Source organism: Oreochromis aureus, linkage group 5 (genome assembly GCF_013358895.1).
Source record: "Oreochromis aureus strain Israel breed Guangdong linkage group 5, ZZ_aureus, whole genome shotgun sequence".
Classification (NCBI taxonomy): Eukaryota; Metazoa; Chordata; class Actinopteri; order Cichliformes; family Cichlidae; genus Oreochromis; species Oreochromis aureus.
In genome coordinates this window covers 40122076-40137106 of record NC_052946.1, presented here as the reverse complement: position 1 = coordinate 40137106, position 15031 = coordinate 40122076, and the positions used below count along the sequence as shown (strand labels likewise).

Below are 15031 nucleotides of genomic sequence, written 5' to 3'. Positions count from 1 at the left end.
ATGCTCCATCACACGCGTCCAAGTACTCCACAGCGTGGCTGGCAAGAAAGGGTATAAAGAAGAAAAACTAATGACATGGCCTCCTTGTTCACCTGATCTGAACCCCATTGAGAACCTGTGGTCCATCATCAAATGTGAGATTTACAAGGAGGGAAAACAGTACACCTCTCTGAACAGTGTCTGGGAGGCTGTGGTTGCTGCTGCACGCAATGTTGATGGTGAACAGATCAAAACACTGACAGAATCCATGGATGGCAGGCTTTTGAGTGTCCTTGCAAAGAAAGGTGGCTATATTGGTCGCTGATTTGTTTTTGTTTTGTTTTTGAATGTCAGAAATGTATATTTGTGAATGTGGAGATGTTATATTGGTTTCACTGGTAAAAATAAATAATTGAAATGGGTATATATTTGTTTTTTGTTAAGTTGCCTAATAATTATGCACAGTAATAGTCACCTGCACACAGATATCCCCCTAAAATAGCTATAACTAAAAACAAACTAAAAACTACTTCCAAAAACATTCAGCTTTGATATTAATGAGTTTTTTGGGTTCATTGAGAACATGGTTGTTGTTCAATAATGAAATTATTCCTCAAAAATACAACTTGCCTAATAATTCTGCACTCCCTGTAAATATAAAATTTGATTTCTATTTTATTTATATGGCATTGGATTACAACAGCTGCCTCAAGGTGCTAATGAGATGACCCCGTATGACCAAGCTCTTTGGTGACAGTGGGACAGTTTCTCGGGGAGGGGCAGGGCGTCTGCCACGAACGATGTGCTGTGGAAGAGAGCCAGAGATGAATAATCATAATCATTCAAACAATCAATACTCATAATTAAATGGTGGGAAGTCAAAAATAATCCAGTAAAAATGTTTTTTGTTTCCTTCCTTCAGTCAGCTGTGATGGACCAATAAGCTTTCTGATCGAGGCTTTTCTTTCACTTTGCTCATGAGCTCAATAATGATGTCAGATTGTCCTCCTGCACATGTTCAGGTCTGAATAACATCATGAACTAATCTAAAGCACGGATGGGCGTGTCTGTGCTTGTACAGAGTGAGAGTGCCCTTCATACTTTGTGTTGTTTCTTTCCTGATGTCCGTCTTTTGAAACTTGATTGTGTGTTTATGAGGAAGAGAGAAAAAAGCAGACTGACCTTCACCATCAGAGCTCAGTTCAAGATAAATCACGAGGCGCTGCCACACAGGAAATACAAAATCCTTCAGCGTGAAAGGATTCTCTGCGCTGCTGAGTTGGACTGTGAGATGCTGGATGAGTGGTGTCCTGTTCTGGTCAAGGTTTCGATATGTTTGGCTCCTGCTCTTGTAAGGATGCCTTCACCCAAAACACAACCTATCATTGGCCAACTTCCACATACGTACTGACGGGCTATACCCAGTGATGCCTGTAGTTGGTGGAGGTTGTGCCTTGGCTCTCTTCCACAGCATGTCCTATCCTGTCTTCCTTCCCTCACCCCAACCGGTCGCAGCAGATGGCCCCGCCCCTCCCTGAGCCTGGTTCTGTCGGAGGTTTCTTCCTGTTAAAAAGGAGTTTTTCCTTCCCACTGTCACCAAAGTGCTTGCTCATAGGGGGTCATATGATTGTTGGGTTTTTCTGTGTATGTATTGTTGTAGGGTCTACCTTACAATATAAATCGCCTTGAGTTGACTGATGTTGTGATTTGGTGCTGTATAAATAAACTGAATTGAATTATACTGTGAGGACAGAGATGATCGTTAAAAATTAAGAGGAGACGCCCACGAAAGCAACAAATCAAATGATTGTTTATATCCTCAGTGAAGTTGCTGCTCTTCCACCACTGCACAGGTAATACAGAGTCAAAGCTTTCTTCAAACTAATTGGCTGAAATGTGAATCTTTGTTCTTTAAACTCTGGGATCACTGCACTTTGGGTAATAGTGTTGAAAGGGTCAAATCTGTCACCCAGGTCTTTTAAAAGTGACATAAACCTGCTCAAATGAAAGCTGACACTGTTTTCAGAGTCTGAGAGTTTGTTTCTGAATTGTTGCTTTAATATAAAAACGTTTTCTCTGCACAGATTTTCATTCATCCTGCAGAGGGCGCCACACTCCACGTTTTATTGTGCAGAAGCCACCGGGCAGCTGATCCTGAATCAGATTCCCGTCTTTGTTCCTTCACTGCAGCGACTGAGAGGAAGACTGTGCCACAAAGTGTTCTCCATGCACATCAAACAGACAATAACACATCTGGACCTGGAAGCACATTTATGTTTATTTATTTATTCTTTATTTATTTATGTTGGGCCAAAAGACTAAGACGCGTAAAACATTTGAAACTTTATAAAGAAGTAAAGTCGTTTGCATACAGCGATCGATAAAACCATTATACCCAATAAACGACCTCGGGCCAGTGCAGAGAACATCCTGTGATCTCATCACAGTGTCAGCAGGTTAGGCAGACCCTCTCCCCAGCAGCCTTTTCCTGTTCCTCCTGCAGGGTCCCGAAGCGTTCCCAGGCCAGGGATACCAAATCTCTCCAGTTGGTTCTGGGTCACCCTGTGGTGCAAAACCTCCCAGGAGAGATCCTAACAGATGCCTCAGTTGGTTTCTGTCGACACAGAAGAACAGTAACTCTATTCCAGGCTCCCTCCAGATGCCCGAGCGCCTCACCCTGTCTCCAAGGCTGATCCCAACCACTCTAGAGGAAACTCATTTGTGTTTGGGACCTTGCTCTTTCAATCATCACCCATATCCCATGAGCGGAGGTGAGAGTGGAGCATAAATCAAAAGTCCGCCTGAATTGCCGGTCCACCTCGCACTCCACCACCGCCTCGTCACCTGTGAATAAGATGTGAATAAGATCCCAAGATACTTGAACTCTCCAAACTTAGATCCTTGTACTATTTTCCAGCAGAGAAACCTGGACTCAGGCTTGGAGGTGTTGACTCTCATTGTGGCCACACTTGACCACAAACCACTCTCCATCATAAGAGTCCACAAAACACATGCAGACTCGGCCTGGATGCTCAAACTCTCAAGATTCCTCCAAAAGTCCTGCAAAGGAAAAGATCTGCTCCAGTGTTCACATCCAAATGTGAGACCAGCAAGGAATCTGAGTGAAAAGTACCCAAAACTGCGGTTCCTCTGCGGTTCCTCTAATGTCCACCTGAGGCTCCAGCAGTGAGTCAGCCCTCAAAGACTGCCATGTTAAAATATGCATCTTCATCCTGCTTCATAACAGCTGCACAGGGGGAGAATGTTTTTCTAACGCACCTGTTTGGATTCTCTGAAAACGCTCATCCCCGTGCATTTCATCGAGGCTTTTGGATTTTGATGAGACTTGATGTTAGGGGCGTGGCTGCTTTGATTGACAGGTGTGCCAACACTGCTCAGCTTCACTTTCACTAACTGGAATCCATGAACTGGAGCTCTGGACTGTGCTGGTGCCTCTTAGCCAGCATGGCTTACAGAGTGTGTAAGAAGTTTGCCTCATTATTGGTATCTTTTGCACACGGACCTCACAAATAAATAAGTGTTTAAAAGGTCTCATCAGTTGTAATATGTGATGCTGGGAAATATTCATAGATGACAAAAGGCTTTTATTCCTTTGTTCATGTTTTTCCCGCATCATTGAGAGCGAGGATCGTTGTCCTCTCTGAGACTCTGTAAACTCGAGTTAGTGCAGACTGCGTGTAACACTGTGGCCTTTGTACTTCCACAGTGGAGCTCAGCATGTGAAAATGACCCAAAAAAGAAAACTTTTGGCTTTCGCCCGCGTTCACGTCATCCTCCCTCTGCTCATCTCCACCTCGCTGATTTTACAGCCTGCACGCGAAGCCTCTGACCTTCATCGGACGTTAAAAGCTCCACGAGGCCGGGCGCAGCAAACAGGAAGCGGTCACTTAGTCATCTCCTCAGAAGGCGAGACGTCACAGAGAAGCGTCTTTGTTTTCACGTTGAGTAACACACGAGCTGACGTCTCGGCTCTTTCACGCTCTTTTATCCCCTCGTCTGGTTTTCATCGTCCAACCTGTTAAACTTTCACACTCGAAGTGAGCAGAAAGAGACGAGAACAGCAAACACACACGAGTCTGATCATCTGAGAGGCAACGAGGCCTCGGCTCGACCTCCGACCCCACACGGTCCTTAAACGGGTTTTATTCCCTCATACGCCGGTTTCATGTCTGCTCTGGTAGTTTGGACTCGCTCTCCGATGGTTTTATACATATTTGGACATGTTTTGCTTTTTTTTTGTCATTTTGAACATTTTTTTTGTGATTTTGCAACTTTTTGACTGTCTCGTGCACAGGCTTTGTTTTTACTCGTTTTGCTTCTGAACCTTCCTGTAACTTTTTCCTCTTTAACGGTTTTATTTGTCTCGTGGTTGTTTTTATCCTCTTTGTTGTCATTTTGTTGTGTTTTGTGGTTTTGTGGCTCACGTGTTGATTCTCGCTCTGACAGCTTCGTATTTCCTCCTGGTGGTTTTATGCCTGTTTGAGTTGTTTTGGAAATATTTCAAAGTTTATTTTTATTTTTTTTTAATTTGTGTTATTTTTCTTTGTGGTCTCCTTTAGGAAAGAGGAAGAGTCAATTCAGTCAAGAATGAACTGCTTGTATTCCTCCTCGTGGCTGAATTGATCTGCTTGTTGCATTTTTGTGTCTTTTTCATTGTTTTTTAATAATTCTTCATCTTTCTGGTCCTTTTATTTTTCTTTCGAGGAGTCCTGCATCTCTTTGTGAGCCCTTGCTATCTTTTTTTGTGCAGCTTAATATCTCTTTGTGCTGTTTTCATGCCTGTGGTCCTTTTGCAGGAGTCACTGAGACGGGCAGCAGGTCGGGGTGAGCTGTTAGTGTTCTGCATTTTCAATAAACTTGACAACAGAGCAGGAGCAAAGACACCATGTTCCTGTTTCCTGATCACGTATGCAGCTGCCTGGAAGCTGTTTCTGCACACATGTGTATTATGTAAGATGATAATTTCCTGCATGCTGATCCAGCGTGTCTCACTGTGGAAATACCTGAGGGCTTTGCCTGAATATTAATATTCAGATAACTGGAGCTACAAACTCAGTTTCACCACCTACGCTGTCATTCAGCTGCAGGAGCTCCTGTGTTTGTCCTGGTGGGATTAAACCTGATCTGTGCTGAGGCACAAGCAGGAAGAACTGGGACCTTTTTGGTTCTTTATGAATGGACAGCGAGGTTAATCCTCCAAAAACACTTTAAAGAACAGAAAATTTAATGTTGAGATAAAAGTCCGTCCTCTACTTTTCTAACGTAACCTCTGGGTTTTTACATCATAGGTATTCATGACAGCTTTGTGCTAGCTGGCTAGACAGGAGGATAACTGTTGTGCTCTATGTTATAATTAGAGAAGCTCTGTATGATTCACCGCTCAAAATAATCCTTCTTTATCTGATCTGGATCTTAGTCAGCTCCTCTCCATTTCTGCTGATTGGCTGCTCTTCACTAACAGCAGGAGGGCGGAGTTTCTATGTGCCTGAGATGGCTGCATAAGGGAAATCTCCCCTCCGTGACATTGTACTGTGACCAAGAGTAGAAAAAAATGATTCGCTGTAGAAACGCTGCCCTCCTGAGTTGAAACTTTGGAAATTTAATATGAGCACTGACCAACAGGAGCTCTTTACATTTGGCCATGAATACACAGATGAGGGGAAACCCTGATCTCTGAAAGTGTGCTCGACATGGTGCCGAGGACATGGACACAGCGCCCCCTCTGGCTATAGAAGAAGAACCACTAGAGACCAGAATGCATGTAAACTGAAAGGTCAGACTCCTGCAGTTCCTAATAAAGGTAATGAGTTCTTCAGCTGGTTCATCGATGGGGCGTAACCCACGCTGCTCTCTGAATCCAAGGCTGAAGGTTGAGCCTAAACCTCTTTTAAACTTTCCCTGGGAGAAAACTTTCCTGTCTTTGTAAAAACAGAAACCACGGCTCCGGTTTTGTCAGTCTGTCACTGGGACGCTCCACAGTTCTTACTTTTAAATATCACAAACTGTGATCAAGTCAACACTTAGTTCTTCCTCTGCTGCACTTCAGTCGTATGAAGTAGAAAAGTCACCCGGTTTGCTTCGAGACCTAAAAGTGTTTATTGCAGCAGGACCTGACGACCTGAACTGGGTCATGAACGGGTCTGATTACTGGGATCCTGGGTCACACAATCACTTCCCCACATTTGGGTCACGCAGAAGCTGAGAGCTCACGAACTGCATCAGGGAACGATGTGTAGACAGAAAGTGAGTCTGTGAGTTATTTCAGAAAAGTGCACGATGAGCAAAATGGACACATAATTTTAGCCCTGCAACCATGTACACCAAATAATCCAAGTAATGGATTTTTATGTAGCAACTCAAAGATATGGGACATGAACGGAAAGAGTAAAAACTCTGGAGTTTGGGTTTGGAATTGAGACTCAAAAGTTGTCAGTGTCCCAGCATTTTTCATTTCTGTTAGTAAATGAAAAACGCCTCATTGTGAGACGTCTCGCTTTTTGCAGCTGGAACACATTTTGCATCAGGCTGAGCGATGCAGCCTTTTGGAAATCGAAGGATTGCTTCTGCTCCGCGTCACCCTTTGTTCAAACAGCACATGCATGAAGGAGTCGCAGGATGGGAAACAAAATGAACCGTTGGTCCTCGGATCGCGTGCCGATGTGGGAAGATTCTGATGTTCAGAGAACCGAAGCAAAAATCCTGCAGGTCATAAACACTCTTCTTCAAAACAGGTTGGTTCTCTCGGCCAACCTGCGAAAAGATTCTTTTCCTCAAGAGTTTCGCTTCCAGGTTTAATAAAGGTTTGGAAAGGAAACCTTGCATGGCCTAAAATTCAGTGACCGTCTTCATCATCAAGAGAAAACAAATCATAAAAACTGTAAGATGCTCAGACACGTTGTGAATCGTTTGCATTCCTGCACTGCTGTAGTCATGCAGAGTTACAACATCTGCTCCATTTCAGCCACATGCTGATGAACATTTTCATTCCTGACCCAAGTTATTATATCGCTTCCACATAATTACAGAGCAAACAGGCCAGAGAGCAATTCAGAACCTGCCCGAGAAGTTTTTATGTTTTTGTTGTGTATCAAAGGTTAGTTATCGTTTCTAAGTAGGTCGGCTGGTGCGCAGCAAAACACTGCCTTACATCCTCTACAGTGTAACACAATCTTTGGTCTAATGAGGTCTGTGCTGTTATTTGTGACGAGGTCACAGGATAAGACGCCAGTATCTTATTTTGAAAATCACCTGTATGCAGGAAGCGTCTGAAGTTCCTTTTTTCTGTTCTTAACTTTACACGACAAAGTTTAAAATCCAGATCGATTTGATCTCTTTAACTGACATTCGCTGAGCGGGTGTGTTCTCTACCTGCCCTACCTGCAGGGCATCACCTCCTCTTGTGCTCACCTGCCAACTCCATCACACCTACAGCACGTTACCGTATCTTAAACCTGATTTATCCTGCAGGGTGACGCGCCATCGTCCTGCTGCAAGCTTCACTTTTTTTTCTTTTTGTTTATTTTTATCGTCATGTTTCTGAAAATCACCCGTGTCAGCACAGCTTTCCACCAGCGACTGTTTTATACAATTCCAGTTTTCAGTCTGACAATGGACCAATGGGATGAGACCACATTTTAATAAAATACATTTGCCTTCAAAGTAAAAGCTGGCCTCATTCTGAAACCAACACATTTCAAGGGACACAACTTTTAATTTGAAGGTGAACACTGTGTGTCCAGTTTGCATAGCACTTCTCATCTGCTCAGCGAGTAGTTGGCGAGTGTTTGCAGACAAGTCGTGGCGTCTCCTCGGGCTGCTCAATTAATCGAATTTTAATCTCGATTACGATCTGGGTTTTCAACGATCATTAAAAATGACTGAGCCGATTATTAGCACCTCCCTCGTGCTTTACTCTCGCGCTGCTCCGTGTAGCAAATCGAGCGCACCTCTCTGCGTTTCGAACACGCCTCACAACAATTAAGAGGACCCGAGGGAAGCTCGGAAAGCTGAGCAGAAGTTATTTGGAGAGGAGAGGATAATGGCTGCTGAAGAAAGAATGCCGTTGGTTGAAAAGAGAGGTAAAACGACTTCAGTGGTGTGGAAACCAATGTTCCCTCTAAGCTGCGCACGTGCGCAATTGGGCACAGAAAATCTGCGTTGTGCACAAAAAAATCTAACCTGAATTGAAATTAAAATTAAAACTTTAACAATTCTGTTTTGCAGTGTTAGTCAGTGACTGGCTGCTCCTGTATGGGATTAGAACGATGCCACCTTATCCTATAGTCCAGCCAATAATGCGATTCACATTCGTATATACGCAGCCAATCAACGTCGCTGACAGGCTATGACAGCGTCCTTATGTGCCGACAGCGGTGTTTTAGCTAGCAAAGCAGCGTGGCTGATGTGGAGTGAAGCCACGTTAATGACAACGTGTCCAACCATTGGAGATGTGAGCAGGACAGACGGAACAATTGACGGAAAAAGTGTGGACTTTATACCAGTTTTTAAATTGTGTTGATAGGTCACGTAAAACCAGAGTTATGATAAAAATATCTGCAATGTTTGGTTTTCTTCCTGAATACTGTCGTTGTTTATATTTACTGCGGGAAGAAACGGTAAAAACGGCGTTTTATAAGGAAAACGCTCGAAAGCCTGTGGGCAAAAACAAAACCAAAAAACCCCCCACCCTTTCCTATTGGTCGAAAAAAGTACCGTGTCGACCAATCAAAAAATGATATGGCAACGAGGCATCTAGTTGTTAAGAAACGGGGGGAAGTTTTAGGAGTGACGGCGGTGTTTAGATATGTGAGAGATTTGAGACGTTTAGCGCAAATCTTGTGTAGTTAGTGTGTAGTTAGTGTGTAGTTAGTGTGTAGTGTAGTCAATAGTTTTGTTGTGTGTGTCAGAACAATGAGGCGGCTGCTGAATGTTACAGGTGTTACAGCAGTGATACATCTCCTGTTGTCAGGCCTGCAGGTATCAGGCTGTTGTTCTCCTTTATCTCATAGTGGACAGAAATTATTTTCTGGAGTGGCACAAATAATTTGTGTGGCATCAGATTTGATGCAGAACAGCTGATTGTTCTGTAAATAGTTTGAAATGTTTATTTAAAAACGCCTTGGCTGCATTAAAAAAAATAAATAGCTGCAAAAAACTTTGTTGTTTGCCAAACTGAGTTACTTTTTTGAAGTAGTAACTATATAATTAATTGCCCAACATTGGTCATTATATACTATATTTGGCAGACAGAGTTACAGACTCTCTCCCAGACCACAGACTCATAATACAAGTCAGAGCTTCATGAAAAAAAAAGAAAGAAAGAAAGTTGTGTTTTCAAAATTGGAGTTCAAGTTATTTTTACTTCCAATAGTGTTAACATACTACACAGGTCATGAACAGGATTTTTTACATTTTCATTGTAAGTGGGCTAAAGCAGTTAATTAAAAGTAGTCTAACATAAATGTAAATGCTGTAATTTGATTATTTTAATAAACCATGTAACTTGGATGGATTAGATGTTGGCGTGACCACAGTGCACACGTCTGATGTCGCTCACAGTGGTCCAAGGGATCGCTCAGGGAGTTTGTGTGTTCGCTCAGACACATGAAATATTTGAGGGAACATTGGTGGAAACATTATGGGTTCGCGGAGTCAGACGTGGATCAAATATTGTGCAGTATTTTGAAGTTCACTAAACATACACTGTTAGACATTTTATTGTATTTTTACAGCAACTTACTGGCAACACTATTGCCAGTAAGTTACTGTAATTACTGATCTACAGTATCTTTACTGTTGTGATGTTTTACAGTTCAACCACTTTACTGTAAACATATATTACAGTATAACAGCTTTACTGTAAACGTGGTTTACAGTTAGAAAGACTTACCGTGATTAAGTTTTATAGTATCACTGTACTGCAAATGTGGTTTATGGTATAACACTGTAATTGTATACAGTATAATTTGTTTAGACTGTAATTGTGTTTTGCAGCATATAAAATAATATTAACATTCATATTCAATATAAGAACATTTACAAAAACAATATAATTCAATAAAGTAGTCTCAGAATAGTGAATTAAACCAACATTTATTGTTGATAATTTTTTAACAAGAAAAACATTTTCAACTGAATAAAAACAATGTCAATAACCAAAATAAATAGAAGCGTCCATGAAAACTACACAGTCCTTCAACTTTCTGTGTCTGATTTTTTTTAGAAAAACAGTTTTCATTCCACTAAAAACAGGACAAACCCACCAGCATGAACATTAAATAAACTATTACAATTGTAAAACAAAAATCATTTACAAAATGTAGTAATTATCAGTGGGTCCCAGGAAATAGAATGTGACATGGGATTTAGATTTCTGTTACCAGGATGGTCGGGTTCAGCGTAGTCTTCGTCACCACCTGTCAAAGACACATCATCAATATTCATGTTTGCTCAGGTTATTCACTTGTTCACATCTGTCTGAGATCATTCATACTGTTGTATGGATGTGTGTACAGTATGTACAGTTAAGCCCATAATTATTCATACCCCTGGCAAATTTTGACTTAAAGTTACTTTTATTCAACTAGCAAGTTATTTTTGACTGGAAATGACACAGGCGTCTCACAAAAGATAATAAGATGATGTACAGCACGCATCATTGTGGAAAAAATATTTCTCAGCTTTTATTTACATTTGAGCAAAAAGTATCATGTCCAGAATTATTCATACCCTTTACAAACTGTCACAGTCTCTGGGAAAATCCAAAGTTCCATCCATTCCAAATAGTCAAAGCTGTTCTAAAGCATCCTAATTACCCTGATTAATTGGAAATAGCTGTTTTGATCAACTCAACAGGTGAAAAACAGCAGCTCTCTGCAGGTGCTCTGTGGACATTCATGGCTAAGACAAAGGAATCTCAGTGAGGACCTGCAGCTGTGCATTGTGGCTGCTCACAAGTGAGGAATGGGCTACAAGGCCATATCCAAATGTTTTCAAGTTCCAGTGGCTACAGTGCAAAGTATTATTAAAAATACAAGATGTTCCGCACTGTGGAAAATCTCAGAGGACGTTGTCGGAAGCCAAAAGTGAAACCTGTGCTGGCCAGGAGAATAGTGAGAGAGGTGAAAAAAGAATCCAAGGATCACCACCAAGGCCATTCTGGTGAATCTGGGCTCTGCTGGTAGCAATGTCTCAAGGCAGACAGTCCAACGGACACTGTTGGGTTCCACGGATGCAGACCAAGGAAAACGCCACTTCTCCAGGCACTTCTAAGGCATGCCAAAGCTCATTTGGCCTTTGCAAATGCTCATCTGGACAAAGAAGAAGATTTCTGGTCTTCAGTGTTATGGTCAGATGAAACAAAAATTGAATTATTTGGTCACAATGATGTTGCCTTCATTTGGCATAAAATGGAGAAGCCTTCAACCCAAAGAACACCATCCCCACTGTCAAACATGGTGGTGGGAACCTAATGCTTTGGGGTGTTTTTCAGCCAATGGACCAGGGAACCTAATCACAGTAAACAGCACCATGAAAAAGAGCAATACATGAAGATTCTCAACAACAACATCAGGCAGTCTGCAGAAAAACTTGGCCTTGGGAACCAGTGGACATTTCAGCACGACAATGACCCAAAGCATATAGCAAACGTGGTGAAGAAATGGTTAGCAGACAACAACATTAACGTTTTGCAGTGGCCTAGCCAGAGTCCTGACTTGAATCCAATTGAGAATCTGTGGAGGGAGCTAAAGATCAGGGTGATGGCAAGAAGACCCTCCAACCTGAAAGATTTGGAGCTCATTGCTAAAGATGAATGGGCAAAAATGCCTGTGGAGACATGCAAAAGCTGGTCTGCAATTATAGGAAGCGTTTGATTGCCGTAATAGCCAATAAAGGCTTTTTCTATTGATTATTGAGAAGGGTATGAATAATTCTGGACATGATACTTTTTGCTAAAATATAAATAAAACCTGAGAAATATTTTTTCCACAATGATGCCTCTTGTACATCGTCTTATTATCTTTGGGGAGACACCTGTGTCATTTCTGCTCAAAAAGAACTTGCTTGTTGAACAAAAGTAACTTTAAGTCAAAATTTAGCAGGGTATGAATAATTATGGGCTTAACTGTATATAATTATCAGCTATGTAAAAGATATTATCATCTCTGTATTCTTACCTAGTTGGAAGTCCTCCAGAGAGCCGCTGGAGGAAGGTGGTGATCCGAGGGCTGATGCTTGTAACCTTCCTCTTTACGACATGACCTGTCTTGCGGCTTGTACCAAGTTTTGCAGGGCATTTTGTTCCCATGTCTGGATTGATCCTCACAAAGAACCTTTTAACGGAAAAAAGGCTGCTTTAATTTCAAAATTAAAACATACATTACAGCAATCACCTATATGTTTCTGCAACTGTAGTCAAGCTATCACATATATTTCATTCCTAAATGGTCTAAGCTTTAATGGTGTAAAGTATTTACCTCTGTATCATCTCCAGTGTGATGGACGCTGACTCCTGATACTCAAGGTTGAAAACGTAGTATGACGCAAAGAAGCCAGCAAGGGTGCTGCCAAAGTCATGCATCTGCTCAGGCTCATAAAATACCTTGCCCTCCAAACTGATCATCCAGCGGCTTGCAGACATGAAATTATTCCCTAAAAACAGAGAAGAGTCCAATAAGACAATGTGCTCACCCTTACAAATAAGGTTTCCACAAGAATGCTGAACAGCAGGCCTCACACTGTACAAAAATAGAATCCACACGGTTTGCTGCTATTTCTCTTATTATTTATTATGTAATGAAAATTATGATCAATTACAGGAAAAAACTGCCTAATGTTTTGGCATTTTGGCCTGTGCTGAAATGTTAGGCTGTTTTTTCCTGTTGGTCACTGTGTATAATAAATAATAAGAGAAACAGCAGCAAACTGTGTGTATTCTATTTTATACAATATAAAACAGACAAACCCCTGTTAATTAGCTGTGTGCTGATGTTTCTTCATATGATAACAAAATTGTCTTAATTCTGAACTACAAACACCACAAAATCTACACCTGTACATGGCTGCATGTGTGTGAATTTGACTTAACTTTTAATTTGCAAAGAGCATGGCAACAACACAACAGTGACTGAAAAACATCTCAATCTATTATCTGTTTGTTCTATTATTAAAGAAGGGATCTACATTGCTTGGGTTGTATCAAAAAATGGGAAAAAGTTAAAAGAAAAACTATCTATAGATCAATGTTATTAACTTAAACCATGCAGACCCTGAAACACTGGAGGAAAAATTTTGGAGGGTCTGTCAAGCTGACGTTAAACCCCTTAACAATGGCACTGCCACTAACTGCGACTAATTTACAGACCACTACACTGTCTTGCTTTTTAAATGGAACCTATGAAACAATAAACCACAGTTGAGATTAGAGCAGGCTAACCTGCATGAGAAACTTCAAAACTGGGTTAGATTGTTTTAGCAGTCTTTAAATTTCAAAAAAAATGTTGTCTAACTTTATATGTCTTTTTACCTGCTGTTTTGTCTTGTCTCTCAAAGAACTGAGGCTACATCACACTGTCAGCGCGGCCAGCAAGGGCAGGAGGACAGCAATGCACCACACTGGGCGGGAAAAGACAGAGAGACAATTGTTAATTTAATGTGGCATTTATTTAACCCTTGAAAAATATATTTACATAAGTAAATAAAAGAAAAAAACACACAACCCATCTTTTCCAGAATAATTCAACTAATTGCTCTTTTGACCAACCTAACACAGACGTTACATGGTTTTCCTATGAAAAAGACCCTGGAAGACGTTGTATTAAAGGAAAAAAAACATGCTCCCCTTCCCACTTAAAAAAAATAATAAATATTAAACTTAGGTTGGAGTTCCTCGCGCCACCAACCTAATGTTATATTAACTTTTTAATGTTGTGTACTGCAGCTCACACAAAATTAAATAAAGCAGGCTAACCTACATGAGCAAGCTCAAAACTGGATAAGATTGTTTTAGCAGTCTCTAAACTTCCAAAAAAAAAGTTGTCTTTCTTTATTCTCATTAAATGTGTATTTTTACCTGCTGCTTTGTCTTGTCTTTCAAAGAGCTGAAGCTAAATGTGCCACTGTTAGCGTGGCTAGCTTCTCAATAGTCATAGAACAGAAGCGCAGGAGGACAATGCACCACACTCGGCGGGAAAAAGACAAAGACTGTGTTGCGCCTCTGTTCCTCGCCCCTCCCCGTGGAAAATATATATCTAAATATATATTTAAATAAGAAAAGAAAAAACACACACACAACCTATTTTTCCAGAATAATTCAGCTAATGTGCTATTTCGACCAAGCTAACACCGAGTTTAAGCCCCCCTCCCCGACACACACAAAAAAATATATATGCTCTTAAAAGTTAATAAACGAGTATGTTAGGTAGGAGAGTCCTTTGCATTACCTTATGACGTCCCGTTCGCTGTTTCCACACAGAGGTCCAACAATAACGAGGTGCAAAATCTTTTGTCCTCTCGAGCATATCCTAACGAAGAGCTAACAAAGTTGGCCAGTCTTTCCTCTCCTGTCAATCACTGGATCACAGGTCATGTCAGTCAGGATATGGAGTGGTGGTTGGTAGAGGTAGGTAGGTGGGTGGGCGGGGCCAGCATGCATTCAGTGTGTGTTTCACTAAGTTGGGTTGACTAGTTCCCAGAAGAGTTCTGTACATGTTGCACGTTCAGTAAATGAGCAATTCAGTTACTGCTCGACTGAGAAGCCTCCGCCAAATTATTACAATATTCTCCACTGACTAAAGTTCGCCTTTCTGCGTCTTTTTTAAATAACTTTATTCACTACTTGTCACAAGTACAAAATTACACAAAAACAGACAGCAGCAACAACCTAAGTGAAATCCAACAACAGAATAGTGGCAAGTTAAAAAATTAACAAAAGGAAGTGTGAATCTTGTTCAGGGTTAATCAGAGATAAGTGATGGAGATGCAACAATGTGAATTCTGCTTTTTTTATTTGTAGTTAACCCTATAGTCTTTA

At 41.2% G+C, this 15031-nt stretch overlaps 1 long non-coding RNA gene across 1 annotated transcript; it reads right to left on the bottom strand.

The window, feature by feature from the left end:
* Positions 1-10241: 10241 nt before the first annotated feature.
* On the bottom strand, positions 10242-14597 carry LOC120440365. Its single transcript, XR_005613190.1, has 5 exons — positions 14442-14597; positions 13526-13614; positions 12477-12651; positions 12177-12332; positions 10242-10415 (listed from the first exon to the last, which is right to left on the bottom strand). It is a non-coding gene; the product is annotated as an uncharacterized LOC120440365 (long non-coding RNA).
* Between the last annotated feature and the right edge of the window lie 434 nt (positions 14598-15031).